We start from the raw sequence: 18,555 nt of genomic DNA on the forward strand, positions 1-18,555 counted from the left end.
TAACGCCTCGCTAGTACCAGTGTGGGAGACTGTCTGGGAATCCGTGGTGTGGTTAACTTTTTATTATGTCGTTTAGATTTTGTTTCACAATAGATTAAATAGGACTATGGATTAAAGCATTTAACGTCAATGGCCATTCTAAGCTGAATGTGCCTGCTCTCGTCAGATCGCAGAAGTTACACAGCTTAAAGCCTCGCTAGTACCAGTGTGGGAGACTGTCTGGGAATCCGTGGTGCGGTTGACTTTTTATTATGTCGTTTAGATTTTGTTTCACAATCGATTAAAAAGGACTATGGATTAAAGCATTTAATGTAAATGGCCATTCTAAGATGAATGTCCCTGCTCTCGTCAGATCGCAGAAGTTACACAGCTTAAGGACTCGCTAGTACCAGTGTGGGAGACTGTCTGGGATTCCGTGGTGCGGTTGACTTTTTATTATGTCGTTTAGATTTTGTTTCACAATAGATTAAATAAGACTATGGATTAAAGCATTTAACGTCAATGGCCATTCTAAGCTGAATGTGCCTGCTCTCGTCAGATCGCAGAAGTTACACAGCTTAAGGCCTCGCTAGTACCAGTGTCGGAGACTGTCTGGGAAACCGTGGTGCGGTTGAATTTTTATTATGTCGTTTAGATTTTGTTTCACAATCGATTAAAAAGGACTATGGATTAAAGCATTTAATGTCAATGGCCATTCTAAGCTGAATGTGCCTGCTCTCGTCAGATCGCAGAAGTTACCCAGCTTAAGGCCTCGCTAGTACCAGTGTGGCAGACTGTCTGGGAATCCGTGGTGCGGTTGACTTTTTATTATGTCGTTTAGATTTTGTTTCACAATCGATTAAAAAGGACTATGGATTAAAGCATTTTATGTCAATGGCCATTCTAAGCTGAATGTCCCTGCTCTTGTCAGATCGCAGAAATTACACAGCTTAAGGCCTCGCTAGTACCAGTGTGGGAGGCTGTCTGGGAATCCGTGGTGCGGTTGACTTTTTATTATGTCGTTTAGATTATGTTTCACAATCGATTAAAAAGGACTATGGATTAAAGCATTTAATGTCAATGGCCATTCTAAGCTGAATGTCCCTGCTCTCATTAGATTGCAGAACTTACACAGCTTAAGTCCTCGCTAGTACCAGTGTGGGAGACTGTCTGGGAATCCGTGGTGCGGTTTACTTTTTATTATGTCGTTTAGATTTTGTTTCACAATAGATTAAAATGGACTATGGATTAAAGCATTTGATGTCAATGGCCATTCTAAGCTGAATGTGCCTGCTCTTGTCAGAGGGCAGTAGTTACTCAGCTTAAGGCCTCACTAGTACCAGTGTGGGAGACTGTCTGGGAATCCGTGGTGCGGTTGACTTTTTATTATGCAGTTTAGAATTTGTTTCACAATCGATTAAAAATAATAATAGACTAAAGCTTTAAAAGTTAATGGCCATTCTTAGCTGAAATGTGCCTTTTCTCATCAAATTGCAGATGAATAACACTTTAACACCTCGCTAGTACCAGTGTGGGAGACTGTCTGGGAATCCGTGGTGCGGTTGACTTTTTATTATGTCGTTTAGATTTTGTTTCACAACAGATTAAATAGGACTATGGATTAAAGCATTTAACGTCAATGGCCATTCTAAGCTGAATGTGCCTGCTCTCGTCAGATCGCTGAAGTTACACAGCTTAAGGCCTCGCTAGTACCAGTGTGGGAGATTGTCTGGGAATCCGTGGTGCGGTTGACTTTTTATTATGTCGTTTAGAATTTGTTTCACAATCGATTAAAAATAATAATAGACTAAGGCTTTAAAAGTTAATGGCCATTCTTAGCTGAAATGTGCCTTTTATCATCAAATTGCAGATGAATAACACTTTAACACCTCACTAGTACCAGTGTGGGAGACTTTCTGGGAATCCGTGGTGCTGTTGACTTTTTATTATGTCATTTAGAATTTGTTTCACAATCGTTTAAAAATAAAAATAGACTAAAGCTTTAAAAGTTAATAGCCATTCTAAGCTTAAATGTGCATTTTCTCGTCAAATTGCAGATATATAACACTTTAAGGCCTCGCTAGTACGAGTGTGAGAGACCGTTTGGGAATCCGTGGTGCGGTTGACTTTTATTATGTCGTTTAGGTTTTGTTTCACAATCGATTAAAAAGGACTATGGATTAAAGCATTTAATGTCAATGGCCATTCTAAGCTGAATGTGCCTACTCTCATCAGATCGCAGAAGTTACACAGCTTAAGGCCTCGCTAGTACTAGTGTCTGAGACTGTCTGGGAATCCGTGGTGCGGTTGACTTTTTATTATGTCGTTTAGATTTTGTTTCACAATAGATTAAATAGGACTATGGATTAAATCATTTAACGTCAATGGCCATTCTAAGCTGAATGTGCCTACTCTCGTCAGATCGCAGAAGTTACACAGCTTAAGGCCTCACTAGTACCAGTGTGGGAGACTGTCTGGGAATCCGTGGTGCGGTTGACTTTTTATTATGTCGTTTAGATTTTGTTTCACAATCGATTAAAAAGGACTATGGATTAAATCATTTAACGTCAATGGCCATTCTAAGCTAAATGTGCCTGCTCTCGTCAGATCGCAGAAGTTACACAGCTTAAGGCCTTGCTAGTACCAGTGTGGGAGACTGTCTGGGAATCCGTGGTGCGGTTAACTTTTTATTATGTCGTTTAGATTTTGTTTCACAATAGATTAAATAGGACTATGGATTAAACAGTTATTGTCAATGGCCATTCTAAGCTGAATGTGCCTGCTCTCGTCAGATCGCAGAAATTACACAGCTTAAGGCCTCGCTAGTACCAGTATGGGAGACTGTCTGGGAATCCATGGTGCGGTTGACTTTTTATTATGTCGTTTAGATTTTGTTTCACAATCGATTAAAAAGGACTATGGATTAAAGCATTTAATGTCAATGGCCATTCTAAGCTGAATGTGCCTGCTCTCGTTAGATCGCAGAAGTTACACAGCTTAACGCCTCGCTAGTACCAGTGTGGGAGACTGTCTGGGAATCCGTGGTGTGGTTAACTTTTTATTATGTCGTTTAGATTTTGTTTCACAATAGATTAAATAGGACTATGGATTAAAGCATTTAACGTCAATGGCCATTCTAAGCTGAATGTGCCTGCTCTCGTCAGATCGCAGAAGTTACACAGCTTAAAGCCTCGCTAGTACCAGTGTGGGAGACTGTCTGGGAATCCGTGGTGCGGTTGACTTTTTATTATGTCGTTTAGATTTTGTTTCACAATCGATTAAAAAGGACTATGGATTAAAGCATTTAATGTAAATGGCCATTCTAAGATGAATGTCCCTGCTCTCGTCAGATCGCAGAAGTTACACAGCTTAAGGACTCGCTAGTACCAGTGTGGGAGACTGTCTGGGATTCCGTGGTGCGGTTGACTTTTTATTATGTCGTTTAGATTTTGTTTCACAATAGATTAAATAAGACTATGGATTAAAGCATTTAACGTCAATGGCCATTCTAAGCTGAATGTGCCTGCTCTCGTCAGATCGCAGAAGTTACACAGCTTAAGGCCTCGCTAGTACCAGTGTCGGAGACTGTCTGGGAAACCGTGGTGCGGTTGAATTTTTATTATGTCGTTTAGATTTTGTTTCACAATCGATTAAAAAGGACTATGGATTAAAGCATTTAATGTCAATGGCCTTTCTAAGCTGAATGTGCCTGCTCTCGTTAGATCGCAGAAGTTACACAGCTTAACGCCTCGCTAGTACCAGTGTGGGAGACTGTCTGGGAATCCGTGGTGCGGTTGACTTTTTATTATGTCGTTTAGATTTTGTTTCACAATAGATTAAATAGGACTATGGATTAAAGCATTTAACGTCAATGGCCATTCTAAACTGAATGTGCCTGCTCTCGTCAGATTGCAGAAGTTACACAGCTTAAGGACTCGCTAGTACCAGTGTGGGAGACTGTCTGTGATTCCGTGGTGCGGTTTACTTTTTATTATGTTGTTTAGATTTTGTTTCACAATAGATTAAATAGGACTATGGATTAAGGCTTTTAATGTCAATGGCCATTCTAAGCTGAATGTGCCTGCTCTCTTCAGATCACAGAAGTTCCCCAGCTTAAGGCCTCGCTAGTACCAGTGTGGGAGACTGTCTGGGAATCCGTGGTGCGGTTGACTTTTTATTATGTCGTTTAGATTTTGTTTCACAATCGATTAAAAAGGACTATGGATTAAGGCTTTTAATGTCAATGGCCATTCTAAGCTGAATGTGCCTGCTCTCGTCAGATCGCAGAAGTTATACAGCTTAAGGCCTCGCTAGTACCAGTGTGGGAGACTGTCTGGGAATCCGTGGTGCGGTTGACTTTTTATTATGTCGTTTAGATTTTGTTTCACAATCGATTAAAAAGGACTATGGATTAAAGCATTTAATGTCAATGGCCATTCTAAGCTGAATGTGCCTGCTCTCGTTAGATCGCAGAAGTTACACAGCTCAACGCCTCGCTAGTACCAGTGTGGGAGACTGTCTGGGAATCCGTGGTGCGGTTGACTTTTTATTATGTCGTTTAGATTTTGTTTCACAATAGATTAAATAGGACTATGGATTAAAGCATTTAACGTCAATGGCCATTCTAAGCTGAATGTGCCTGCTCTCGTCAGATCGCAGAAGTTACACAGCTTAAGGCCTCGCTAGTACCAGTGTGGGAGACTGTCTGGGAATCCGTGGTGTGGTTGAATTTTTATTATGTCGTTTAGATTTTGTTTCACAATCGATTAAAAAGGACTATGGATTAACCCCTTCCCGCTCCTTGACGTACTATTACGTCATGGCAGCTGTATCGTTAGCGCTCCATGCCGTAATAGTACGTCTCGGGAGTAACGGCCGTTTCGGCCGTCCTCCCGACACATACAGGAGCTGTGACGCTGCTGTCTTGTTCAGCAGCTGTCACAGCTCCTACAGCGGGGACCGATCGCTGTGTCCCCGCGGATTAACCCCTTAAAAGCCGCGTTCTACAGAGATCGCGGCTTTTTAGGGGTTAAGCTGCCATCGCCGGCCTGCTACGCGATAGCGGCCGGCGATGGTGACTATGGCAACCGGACACCAAACAATGGCATCCGGCTATGCCATAGTCGGAAGCCTAGTGGGTCCTGACAACGTCAGGACCCACTATGCTTGCTGTCAGTGAGTAGCTGACAGTTCTAATACACTGCACTACGCATGTAGTGCAGTGTATTAGAATAGCGATCAGGGCCTCCTGCCCTCAAGTCCCCTAGTGGGACAAAGTAATAAAGTTAAAAAAAAGTTAAAAAAAGATGTGTAAAAATAAGAAAATAAAAGATTTAAAAGTATTAAAAGTAAAAATCCCCCTTTTTCCCTTATCAGTCCTTTATTATTAATAAAAATATATAAACAAACAAATAAACTATACATAATTGGTATCGCCGCGTCCGTAACGGCCTGAACTACAAAATTATTTCATTATTTATCCCGCACGGTGAACGCCGTAAAATAAAATAATAATAAACCGTACCACAATCACAATTGTTTGGTCACTTCACCTCCCAAAAAATGGAATAAAAAGAGATCAAAAAGTCGCATGTACCTAAAAATGGTACTGATTGAAACTACAGTTCGTTACGCAAAAAATAAGTCCTCGCACGGCTTTATTGATTGAAAAATAAAAACGTTATGGCTCTTAGAATAAGGTAACACAAAAAGTGAATGATTGTTTACAAAACGTATTTTATTGTGCAAACGCCATAAGACATAAAAAAAAAACTATAAACATCTGGTATCACCGTAATCGTATCGCCACGCAGAATAAAGTGAATATTTTATTTATAGCGCACGGTGAACGCTGTAAAAAAAAACGAAAAAAAAAACAATCGTACAATTGCTGTTTTTTAGTCACCACGCCACCTAAAAATAGAATAAAAACTGATCAAAAAGCCGCATGCACCCCAAGAAAACTACAATGGATTCCTCAAGGGGTCTTGTTTCCAAATTGGGGTCACATTTGGGGGGTTTCCAATGTTTTGGCACCACAAGACCTCTTCAAACCGGACATGGTGCCTAATAAAAAAGAGGCTTCAAAATCCACTATGTGCTCCTTTGCTTCGGAGGCCGGTGCTTCAGTCCATTACCGCCCGAGGGCCACATGTGGGATATTTCTCTAAACTGCAGAATCTGGGCAATAAATATTAAGTTGCGTTTCACTGATAAATCCTTTTGTGTTATAAAAAAAATGGTATAAAGAGGATTTTCTGACAAAAAAAAAATGTTAATTTCACCTCTACTTTGCTCTAAATTTCTGTGAAACACCTAAAGGGTTCATAAACTTTCTAAATTCTGTTGTGAATACTTTGAGGGGTCTAGTTTCTAAAATGGGGTATTTCATAGGGGTTTCTAATATATGGGCCCCTCAAAGCAACTTCAGAACTGAACTGGAACCTAAAAAAATAAATAAATGAGGCAATACTTCGCTTCTTACATTATACTGATAATGAGCCGTGCCTACCCCGAGATGACCCCAGTTTTGACCGTTTGTATAAACGGAGACCCCTATTAGACCGTTCCAGTGCCCGGTTTTCCCATGCATACACCCCGAGAAGTGTATTTCTATTGATGAGTCCCTGGTACATTTTAAAGGGAGGGTTCAATTCCGCCAGTGCCTGCCGTGTAAGAGGGCAAGGTATGGCGTGAAGATGTATAAGCTGTGAGAGTGCATCAGGGTATACCTACAGATTTAGGATATATGAAGGAAAGGCCACCCCCAAACCAGACTGCATCCTGGGCTACAATAGGTACATGGGAGGTATGGACTTGTCAGATCAAGTCCTGAAGCCCTACAGCGCCATGCGGTGTGGTATAAGAAGCTGGCCGGGAACATCATATAGATGGCTTTGTACAATGCGTACGTGCTACGTTGATGTGCATGCCAGACGGGAACTTTCCTGGAATTTCAAGAGGTGATTATCAAGAACCTAATCTTTAGGGACCAAGAAGGGGGGGCACCCAGTACTTCTGGAAGCGGGGCCACACGCATCGTACCAGGGCGGCAACACTTTCCAGGGGAAGTTCCCCAAACTGGCAAGAAGGGAAAAAGTCAAAAGAGGTGCAAAGTCTGCTATAAGAGGGCGATAATGCATGACGCAATATATCAATGTGACACGTGTCCCGAATAACCAGAGCTCTGTATGAAAGTGTTTTAAAATTTATCATACATCCCTTGGTTTATAATTGACCCCAATTTTACTTACCCTGATGCACTCCACACAGCTTATCCCCCCTTTTCTTTCCCCTCTGGGCCCTGCTGTGTGTCCAGGCAGCTGATATCAGCCACATGTAGGGTATTGCCATACCCGGGAGAACCCACATTACAGTTTATGGGGTGTAGGTCTCCAGTCAAAATGCTCACTACACCTCTATATGAATGCCTTAAGGGTGTAGTTTTTAAAACGGGGTCACTTCTTGCGTGTTTCAACTGTACTGGTACCTCAGGGGCTTCTGCATACATGACTTCGCACTAGAAAATCCCCAGTAGGCCAAATGGTGGTCCTTTCCTTCTGAGCCCTCCCATGGGCCCAAACGGCAGTTTATCACAACAAATGGGGTATTGCGGCACTCAGAACAAATTGCGCAACAGAATGGGGTATTTTGTTTCTTGTGAAAATAAGAAATTTTCAGCCAAAACTACATATTATTTGAAAAAAATAATTTTGTTTTCATTCCCAGCCCAATTCAAATAAGTTCTGTGAAAAAACTATGGGGTCAAAATGGTCACAACACCCATAAATGAATTCCTTGAGGGGTGTAGTTTCCAAAATGGGGTCATTTGTGGTGGGTTTCTATTGCTTTGATACCTCTGGGGCTCTGCAAATGCGACATGGCACCCGAAAACCAATCCAGCAAAATCTGTACTCCAAAGAACACACAGCGCTCCTTTCCTTCTGAGCCATCCCATGGGCCCAAACGGCAGTTTATCACCACAAATGGGGTATTGCCGCACTCAGGACAAATTGGGCAACAAAATGGAGTATTTTATTTCTTGTGAAAATAAGAATTTTTGAGCTAAAATGACATATTATTGGAAAAAATATATATTTTTTTAAATCCCAGCCCAATTCAAATAAGTTCTGTGAAGAAACTATGGAGTCTAAATGGTCACATTACCCATAAATGAATTCCTTGAGGGGTGTAGTTTCCAAAATGGGGTCACTTCTGGTGGGTTTCCATTGCTTTGATAACTCTGGGGCTCTGCAAATGCGACATGGCACCCGAAAACCAAACCAGCAAAATCTGTACTCCAAAGAACACACAGCGCTCCTTCCCTTCTGAGGCCTCCCATGGGCCCAAACGGCAGTTTATTGCCACAAATGGGGTATTGATGCACTCAGGAGAAATTGGGCAACAAAATTGAGTATTTTGTTCCCTGTGAAAATAAGAAATTTTGGTAAAAAATTACATCTTATTGGAAAAAATGTCATTTTTTTTAATGTCACAGCCCAATTGAAATAGGTGCTGTGAAAAAACTGTGTGGTCAAAATGCTAACAACAACCATAAATGAATTCCTTGAGGGGTGTAGTTTCCAAAATGGGGTCACTTTTGGTGGGTTTCCATTGCTTTGATACCTCTGAGGCTCTGCAAATGCGACATGGCACCCGAAAACCAATCCAACAAAATCTTTACTCCAACAAACATATAGCGCTCCTTTCCTTCTGAGCCCTCCCATGGGCCCAAACGGCAGTTTATCACCACAAATGGGGTATTGCCACACTAAGGACAAATTGGGCAACAAAATGGGGTATTTTGTTCCCTGTGAAAATAAGAAATTTTGATCACAAATGACATGTTATTGGAAAAAATGACATTTTTTTCATTTCAGAGCCCAATTCAAATACGTGCTGTGAAAAAACTGTGTGGTCAAAATGGTAACAACAACCCTAAATGAATTCCTTGAGGGGTGTAGTTTCCAAAATGGGGTCACTATTGGGGGATTCCTACTGTTTTGGCACCTGAACACCTCTTCAAACCTGGCATGCTGCCTAAAATATATTCTAATAAAAAAAGAGGACTCAAAATGCACTAGGTGCTTCTTGCCCATAGGCGACCACTTATAACTAGGCAACAATGGGGAACTTGGTGTCCCTATTACGAGATGAGCACCCACAAGGACTGACAGCCAAACAGGTAGTGGCGGAAAGAGAGGGAAAGGATGTGGCAAAAGGAACGAATCAGTTAATGAAGGCATGTGGAATGGGAAAAGCGGGAAGATTAGATCCGGAAAAATGGAATGAATGTTGTGACACAAAACGTGGATGGTTGAAAGATAAAAAGTTACAGGGGAAAGCAGAAGCATGGAGAAAAGTGTCAGAAGAAGTAGTACGAGGAGGTTTCAGGGAAACAGAATGTAAAGATAAGTTTTACTACACTTGTTATAATGAAGGTGGTAAACAAGGAAAGGAAAAAGCAAGTAGCCCACCGGGGTATGGGGTAGTCACGACGCAGGGACCAGGGGGATGGACGTGTAGAGTGTGTGGTCAGCAGAATCAAGCATGGAGGGATACTTGTTTTGCATGTGGGGCAGCAAGACCAGGAGGGCAAAATCCCCTAGGGATATATCCAGTGGTACCAAAAATGAGTAGCACAAACCCCTTTGCCCCCTCACCTCAACAAGTACCAGAACCATATAAACAAACAATAGGGTTGGCCCCTGTAGTGTTGGCAGGAATAACCCCAGTAACAGGAGGAGCCGAGGGCTCAACGGATGAAAGAGTAGAAACTAGAGCGTATAGAGAGAAAAGGGAAAAAGAGGAGGCAGAAGAGAAAGAGGAAAGGGAAAGACATCAGCGTAATATGGATCAGGCAGAAGCAGCAAGGAAGCTTCCCGAGTCAAAAGATACGACGCAAGCATTAGAAAACGTGGGAAAAAGGTTACAAGTGTTGACAGACCTGTTTGCGACTGAAGCTGACAAGAATTTTAATAAAGATAAGGAACATAAATATAAGCCATGGAACCCTAGGGATGCGTTGACTTTAGTTCAGAAAGCCCCCGACCCCGAGACAGAGCCTGTCCCTTTTTGGAGATATATAGAACAAATTCAGAAAATGTATTCAGCAACATGGGAAGACTTAGTGCAGCTCATACATACCAAAATGGGAATCTATAGCTCTACAGTCATGGATGATTTGGATCCCCCGGTAGGAGGGAATTGGGCTCAGACAGAGCCATCGGGGCAGAACATGGTGGATCAATTGAAAGAATGGGCAGTGAAAAAGCAGGCAGAGCTAGGACTTAACCTGACAGACCTTACGCAAGATGGAAGTGAAACAGTGGAGAAATTTTACGCTAGACTCCAGACAAGCTGGAAAAATATGGGATACAGAAGAGACAACCAACTAGATACTAGACTACTGACAAACTGTTTTGTAGACGGGCTAAAACGACACATAAAAGACGCATTGTTAGTAGCTAGACCCGAGTACCGAAGTTTGGCCCCAGGAGACCTGTTAAAAATAGCACAAGGTATAGAGCAGGGTCAAAAAGCACAAGGACAAAGAAAGAAACAAGTTGTTGGTGCTGGAGTATACCAGCCTCAGTACAAGCAACAGGAACAGGCACAAAGGCCATTACGGAAAGATATAACTTGCTATAATTGTCAGAAGCAAGGACACATAGCCAGGAACTGTAGAGGTCCAAAACGCCCACGACAGTTCCTGCAAGTGGAGGGCGCGCAGCCTACGGCACCTCCGCAGACACAACAAATGCAAACATATCAGGCATACGACAGTGGCAATCCCGAGGAAGGGTTAGTAATACAGATACAAGTAGTTTCCTTAGGTCCCGCTCGTACGGTCCCGTTAAAGATAAACGGAGGTCCCTCCATACCCTTCCTTATAGATACGGGAGCAGCCATGACTGTCATCAAAACCCAATTACTTCCTTCCGAGATGTTGTCCCCAGATTATCAAGAATGTGTGGGTGTGGGAGGGGTTGTGGTGAAAAATCAAATAAGTAAACCTGTCACACTCCAATTTGGACCACACAGCTCGCTCGTCACTAGGTTGGTCACTTGTGATACTACTCCCGCTTGCTTGCTTGGTGCTGACCTGTTACAAAAATTACAGGCCACCATCGAGTATTTGCCGGATGGGACGGTAAAACTATGTGGCCAGCTGAATGAGGAGGAGTTGTGTTTGGTAGCGGCTTGTGACACCAATCCATGGAGTACCTCTACGCAAGCATACGTCCAAGCATATACTCCCACAGAGCAAGAACAATGTTTGAAATATGTACCACACAAGTTGTGGTCAAAAAGTCCTACAGATGTAGGCATACTGCCAGTACCCCCGGTAGAGGTCAAACTGAAACCCAATCATCCACTACCTCAAAAGAAACAATACCCCCTCAGCCAAGCCCAATCAGATGCTATAACCAGTAGCATCAGGGACTTCCTACAAGCAGGAGTACTAAGGGAAATAGTGTCCCCATGTAACACTCCCTTATACCCTGTTAAAAAGAAATCAGAAAAAGGCCAACCTGCAAAATATAGGATGGTCCAAGACCTGAGGGCAGTAAATGCGGCAACAGTTTTTAACACACCGATAGTGCCAAATCCCCATGTATTATTGGCTCAGATCCCAGCAGCATCTTTGCATTTCACGGTGGTGGATCTGGCAAATGCCTTCTTCTCAGTCCCATTGCACCCAGATAGTCAGTATCTTTTTGCTTTCACACATGAGGGAAAACAGTATGCATGGACTGTTTTGCCCCAAGGAGCACATAACTCTCCAAGTGCCTATACGGCCGCAATGCAGTCGGGACTTGCAGAATGGGTGCCTCCCGAGGAAATAGTATTATTACAGTATGTTGATGATCTACTCCTTTGCTGTCCCTCCCAACAAGAGTGCGCAGAGGCTTCTGTGTCACTCCTCACGTTCCTAGCTAACCATGGCTGCAAAGCATCAAAAGACAAGTTGCAGTTTTGTTGCACACAAGTGGTATTTTTGGGACATTGTGTGGCTCAAGGCACACGACACCTTACTCCTGATAGGGTTCAAGCCATTACTCTATTGCCATTGCCCACGTTATTAAACACCCTCAGGACATTCCTGGGTCTTGTATCCTATTGCAGGCCCTGGATCAGATCAGCATCGATCCTCATGCAGCCCCTGTATGATTGCCTAAAAAGTCAGCCATTCGGACTCACCCCAGAAGCTGAAGAGAATTTTCATAGCCTTAAATTAGTAGTACAAACAGCTCCAGCCCTTGGTACTCCAGACTATGACAAACCCTTCAGGTTGTACTGTACTGAACAAAATGGACATGCCACTGCAGTTCTCACACAAAGTCATGGACCACAGCGCCCGGTAGCATATTATTCAGCTAGACTAGACCCTGTGGCCCGAGGTTCCCCATCATGTGTGAGAGCTATCATTGCTGTAAATTCAATGTTAAACAAGGCCTCAGATTTGGTCCTGGCATTTCCAGTCCAAGTTTTTGCACCACATGATATTACTGCTATTCTTACTCAAGTACAGCCGAAGCACTTGTCAACAGCAAGACATTTGAGATTAACCTGTGCACTTCTTCTTCCTGAGCAGGTTACTTTACACCGCTGTACTACATTGAACCCAGCTACCTTACTGCCTTTGGAGCAAGGGGGAGAAGACGTAGGTAAAGTATGGTCACAATTTTTGCCTGAAACTGATGAACATGATTGTATGGCCCTTATGGCCCAGGAAACAGTGGGGTTTGCACATGTAAAAGATACCCCACTCCAAAACCCAGACCTAATACTCTTTGTGGATGGTTCAAGGTATTTTGTAGAAGGATCTTTTCTTACAGGATATGCAGTAACCACCGAAGATGTAGTCCTAGAAGCAGCCTCCTTACCAGCGTCCCGCTCAGCACAAGAAGCGGATCTTAAGGCCCTGGCAGCAGCATGCCAACATGCAGAAGGAAAGACAGCAAATATATACACTGACTCTCGATACGCTTTTGGCATTGCACATGACTATGGCCCTATATGGAAGGCTAGACAGTTTTTGACCTCTGCAGGTACACCTGTAAAGAATGCAGACTTTGTAAAATACTTGATGGAGACCCTGATGTTACCCACAGAAGTAGCAGTAGTAAAAATTAAAGCTCACACTAAGGTGAGTTCACCAGAGACAAAAGGAAATGCTTTGGCAGACCAAGCCGCAAAAGCAGCAGCCTTAAAGCCAGTAGGTCCAGTAACAGTTATGATGTACCAACATCCTGAAGACTCTGTGGTCAACATCAGCCCCACAATACTACAAAATCTGCAAAACCAAATATCCAAAGAAGAAATAACTAGATGGCAGAATCAGGGAGCTACCCTGAGAGCGGATGGACTATGGCAACAACAAAATAAGCTGTGTCTGCCACAAACAATGTTCCCTATGATGGCACAGGTAACGCATGGACAGACACACCAGTCAAAAACAGCAATTATGGACTTGGTTAACAAAACCTGGTATGCTCCAGGGTTTAGCACTGTAGCGAGTAAGTTTGTACAAGTGTGTATGGTATGTGCCACCAATAACGTGGGGAGAACAGTGAAAGTGCCACAAAAACACACCCCAAAGCCAATTTACCCATTCCAGAGACTACAGATAGACTATATTCAATTACCAAAAGTCGGTACCTATGAGTATGTGCTTGTTTGTATTGATCTCTTTTCAGGATGGCCAGAAGCATTTCCAGTAACCAAAGCTACAGCCGTAGCCACAGCAAAGAAACTGATCAACGAGGTGGTGTGCAGATATGGAGTTCCAGAGGTGATCGAGAGCGACAGAGGAACTCATTTTACGGGTGAAATCATGAACCATGTGTTGTCAGCTCTAGGCATGAGTCAAGCCCTACATACACCATACCATCCACAGAGCAGTGGGAATGTTGAGAGACTAAATGGGACTCTCAAATTGAAAATCCAAAAAGCAATGGTAGAAACCGGGAAACCATGGACCGAGTGTCTACCATTAGCCTTGTTCTCAGTAAGATACACTCCAACAAAAAGAACAGGTCTCAGCCCATATGAGATCTTATTTGGATCGGCTCCCAGATTAGGATGTTATTTTCCACAGGTGCTCCAAATGCAGTATGGTAGACTAACAGATTATGTATCAACGCTGAACAAACAATTGACCAAGGTGCATGCACAAGTCTTTGCTTCCATTCCAGATCCTGATTCAGTTGAAGGGACGCATAAGTTAGAACCGGGAGATTGGGTGGTCGTTAAGAGACACCTGAGGAAAAGTCTAGACCCAAGATTTGACGGACCGTTTCAAGTCCTACTCACAACAAGCACCTCAGTGAAGCTCGAAGGAAAGGCAAGCTGGATTCACGCCAGTCATTGTAAAAAGGTTCTTCAGCCAGAAGAATGAAGATCTTTGCGGTTGTTGCGGCGGTTGTTGCGTGTGCTCTTATACAAAAAGGCAGAACTGCTACTCCTGTACACGTAATCAGTACAGAATCACTGGAACAGTTCAGGACAGGGTGGGCGAATGCCACAGTGGATGGAAAGCAGGGTAACTACACCTGTAAGGCCAATGCCCCGTGTTATACTACAAATGTGACTACAACCGAAGGGACTTGGAAAAAAGGACCACATGGAGGGACTGTGTATCTTCACATAGACAAAACAGCCAACATTAGCATACAAGGAGAGACGCCGGGGCTGTTGCTTTGCTGTTATGAACCAGATTTACAGTATCTACAGAAATATACAACCAGTAAAAATAGAAACGAAATGATAAATAAGACTTATGAAAGATGCAACAAGGAGAGGCTCAACTCTACGATTGTAATAAAAGAAACTGATGGGTTGATATTATGTATGAATAATAGCGAAATAAGAAATAGAATATATTTTGTATTCTTGATAACAATTTTAAGAGATAGTTTTAAGCCACATATAACAGTACAAAGTCTGGAAAAAATCCCACACACTTGTAAGAGCGCTGTAACCCAACAGCAGAAAAAGAATGTACACTTCAATATTTCCTTCCCTGAATCCCCCAGCTGTCATAGACAAAAAAGAGAATGGTATGACACGCTATTAGGAGGGGTAGGAACGGGATTAGGAGTATTGAATGGTATACAGTTAGAAACAGTTATGAACAAATTAAACTCAGTGGGAGATTACACATCTACTGCATTAAGGATAGGTGTGTCATGGTTACCTACTACCTTTGACTTACAGCAAAAAGGGTTAGCTATAGATGAACTGTTTCTAAATGTTTTTAGGTGGTAGACGATACACAAGACCACGAATATATATTACTAAATGTTTTTAATGAAAGTATGCTAACTGAATATAGAACATTACAGAATGTATCAACTTTTGTAAATTGGACAGTATGTACGCTTAAAACGATGTGGCAACAAGAACAGATGAATAATTTTAAGAATAAATTGTTTAGTAGTCATGTTAGGCAATGGACAGACATTCTGCCCATAGGAAAGAGAAATGATACGTGGTTATTGTTACAGCCTGAGTATACTGAGTGTACACCTAAATGGTGTGCAGGAAGACTAATAGCATTTAATGTGAAAAATCCTACTCTATTATGCAAATTTATTGTTATGCCAATGGTAATGATTGATCCGGTGACATTATTAGGACAATATTGGATGCCGGAAATGAAAGGAGCACACATAGATTCTCAAAATAAGACAAGGAATATAGATTTGTGCCAATTAACAGAGCAAGGATATGTATGTAATCAACAGTCAGGGATATATGAACCCTGTCTAATGCAGCACCAGGATAATGTATGCGCAGTCACTATAATCCCAGAAGCTAACCTACAGGTTTATATTGAAGTAGGTCCACAGCATGTATGTTTAATAACTAACAACAAGCAGACCCTTAGCCAGTTTAATCTCATAGGACCATTTTCAGGATGTCTATACAATGTGACGCATTTGACTTGGGGGAACCAAACTATAGTGTTCCTGCCTACTTTAGAAGAAATAATGTCCACTATATGGGTACCGGAACCTTTGCCCTATGGAAATTTTAATTTATCTTTAGACGAATTGAAAAAGGTGTTACAACGATCAGGAGAAGTTGAAAAACTAATCCAAGCCCATAATGTAACTCTAAGTAGGGTGAAAATATTGGCTACAATAGCAGCTAGGGAAGTGATACATTTGTCATCAGCAATTAAAGATGCTAGTGCCCATCACTGGTATGACGTTTTTACAGGATTCTCACCTACAGCTACTAAAATATTACATGTGCTTTTCCAACCATTGATTTGTTTAATGATATTATTTGTATTGCTTACATGTTTGAATTGTTATGCATTTTGTAAAATAAGGGAAGCATTCAATCAGAGGCCTATACATTATGATGAAAGAATGTTGTGAGATTACCCCACCTACATACCTGTGTGAATCAAGTGAAGAAATGGATCGAAGCCTTGCTATCCGGAGATAGAAGTAGCATTGGAATTTAGGTGTTGGTAAAATCAAAAAAGGAGGGATTGTTATGGTATAAATATACATATATAATGTATTTGGGACCATAAGGAGTGAAATGTTATAAAGGAGAACATGTATTACAATATAAAGGTATTTTAGAAAGGTTAAGAGAAGAAATAGTTTGCAGATGCTCTGCCGTCCCTTGAAATTGCAAACAGATGGTGGTTAATCACTTGACCACCCCCCTAAGCATAAAGGAAACATAGGGGAATACCTGGTGCTCCACCAATGAGCTATATGGGAAAGGAAGATGTAAGGCTTGAATATACAGATGACTCATATGTTATGGAATGTTCTTTGTTCGTCTGATGCTATAAGTATGAACGTTTGTAGTTCAATAAATTAGAAGTATTTTACCTTGAGAAACGTCTCAGTGTATCTGTTACTTCTCCGAGCAGCTCGTCCTACCTATCGATTTGAACCTGCATGGAGATCAAGGCGTAACGTGACCCAAGTTGCGATCACACTCCTGACTCCTGAGCTAGCTCCATCTCCTTCACGTACATACTTACGTGGAAATGCGTTAAAACACCAGTTTCCATCACGTAACTGTACGTGATTTTGCGGGAAGAGGTTAATTGTCCATCTAATAGCTGTAGACCAGTTCTCAAGAAGAAATGTCTATAGTGAGTATTTTGAGCTCACAGGTTTTCTGCTGAATCAATGGAATTAGGCTGTGAAAATGAAAATGAGACAAAGCACCCCAACATTTAGAAAGCAATTTCTCCCGATTACGGCAATACCCCATATGTGGCAGGGCTCAGAAGGGAAGGAGAACCATTTGGGTTTTGGAGCTTAAATTTAGCTGGAATGGCTTTCGGGTGTCATGTCGCATTTGCATAGCTCCTGTAATGCCAAAACAGAAGAAACCCCCCAAAAGTGACCCAATTTAGGAAACTACAGCTCTCAAGGAATTTATCGAGTACAGTTTTTTTGCTGAATTTAGTGGAATTAGGCCGTGAAAATGAAAATCTATGTTTTTTACATGTTGATTTTTATTTTCAGAAGATATAAAGGACAAAAAGCACCCCAATATTTGTAAAGCAGTTTCTCGCGAGTACAGCAATATCCCATATGTGGTCATAAACTGCAGTTTGGGCACACAGCAGGGCTCAGAAAGGCAGGAGTTCTATTTGGCATGCAGATTTTGCTGGATTGGTTTTTGGGCACCATGGCGCATTTGGAAAACCCCTGAGGTACCAGAGTACAGTAGGAGCCCCCAAGAAGTGACCCTATTTTGGAAACTACACCTCACAAGGCATTTATGATTTGCCTGGACATATGACAGGGCTCAGAAGTGAAGAGCATCATGCGCATTTGAGGCCTATTTTGGTGATTTTCACAGCATTGGACACAACTGCAGGGCTCTGGGATCAAATAGTAAAACAAACTTCCAAGTAGTGACCCTTATTTTGGAAACTACACCCCTTAAGGCATTTTAAGGGGTGTAGTGAGCATTTTGACCCCACAGGTGTTTTTTCATTAGAAATTAATTATTTGCGGGTTCATTAGAAATTAATTATTAAGCGGGTTCTCCCAAGTATGGTGATGCCATATATGTGGATGTAAACTGCTGTTTGGGCACGTTGTAGGGTTCAGAAGTGAGGGAGCACCATTTGGCTTTTGGAGCGCAGATTTTGCTTGGTAGTAGTTCTGTTTGGGGTTTTTGCTGGTATTTCCGTTTATGATGTGGGTGCATACGTGAGCTGGGCATATTACATCAGGACATAATAAGGTGGTATAATAATGCGGTAAATAAATAATAATCCACAGATGTGTGGCCAGTGTTACACTGATAAATGGTGCCCAATCTTATCCACAGGAACACAATCTTCACATTTTGCGTCGCCATGTTCTGAGAGTGAGAACTTGAGAAGCTGTGTGAGGGCTTATTTGCTGGGTTACAATTTGTAGTTTTCATTGGTACCATACCAAATGTATATAGTTTTTTTTATGTTTTGCAGCATTTGCACAATCAAATCTCTTTTTTTTTTTTTTTAATCATTAATTTTTTGTTTCACCATATTTTAAGAGCCATAACTTTTTAACTATTCTTCAGTCAAAAAAT

At 41.9% G+C, this 18,555-nt stretch overlaps 14 pseudogenes; all 14 read left to right on the forward strand.

Annotated features, from left to right (window-relative positions):
• Window positions 1–125: 125 nt before the first annotated feature.
• On the forward strand, window positions 126–244 carry LOC142745352 (5S ribosomal RNA; annotated as a pseudogene).
• Window positions 245–497: 253 nt separating this feature from the next.
• Window positions 498–616, forward strand: LOC142746326 (5S ribosomal RNA; annotated as a pseudogene).
• A 67-nt stretch (window positions 617–683) lies between these two features.
• Window positions 684–802, forward strand: LOC142745622 (5S ribosomal RNA; annotated as a pseudogene).
• Window positions 803–869: 67 nt separating this feature from the next.
• LOC142746303 (5S ribosomal RNA) lies at window positions 870–988 on the forward strand (annotated as a pseudogene).
• Window positions 989–1,614: 626 nt separating this feature from the next.
• On the forward strand, window positions 1,615–1,733 carry LOC142745827 (5S ribosomal RNA; annotated as a pseudogene).
• Window positions 1,734–2,359: 626 nt separating this feature from the next.
• Window positions 2,360–2,478, forward strand: LOC142745799 (5S ribosomal RNA; annotated as a pseudogene).
• Window positions 2,479–2,545: 67 nt separating this feature from the next.
• Window positions 2,546–2,664, forward strand: LOC142746709 (5S ribosomal RNA; annotated as a pseudogene).
• Window positions 2,665–2,730: 66 nt separating this feature from the next.
• On the forward strand, window positions 2,731–2,849 carry LOC142744645 (5S ribosomal RNA; annotated as a pseudogene).
• Window positions 2,850–3,102: 253 nt separating this feature from the next.
• Window positions 3,103–3,221, forward strand: LOC142745353 (5S ribosomal RNA; annotated as a pseudogene).
• Window positions 3,222–3,474: 253 nt separating this feature from the next.
• On the forward strand, window positions 3,475–3,593 carry LOC142746327 (5S ribosomal RNA; annotated as a pseudogene).
• Window positions 3,594–3,660: 67 nt separating this feature from the next.
• LOC142747013 (5S ribosomal RNA) lies at window positions 3,661–3,779 on the forward strand (annotated as a pseudogene).
• Window positions 3,780–4,218: 439 nt separating this feature from the next.
• Window positions 4,219–4,337, forward strand: LOC142744954 (5S ribosomal RNA; annotated as a pseudogene).
• Window positions 4,338–4,404: 67 nt separating this feature from the next.
• Window positions 4,405–4,523, forward strand: LOC142746474 (5S ribosomal RNA; annotated as a pseudogene).
• Window positions 4,524–4,590: 67 nt separating this feature from the next.
• Window positions 4,591–4,709, forward strand: LOC142745666 (5S ribosomal RNA; annotated as a pseudogene).
• Window positions 4,710–18,555: the final 13,846 nt, after the last annotated feature.

This window comes from Rhinoderma darwinii, chromosome 2 (assembly GCF_050947455.1).
Source record: "Rhinoderma darwinii isolate aRhiDar2 chromosome 2, aRhiDar2.hap1, whole genome shotgun sequence".
Lineage (NCBI taxonomy): Eukaryota > Metazoa > Chordata > Amphibia > Anura > Rhinodermatidae > Rhinoderma > Rhinoderma darwinii.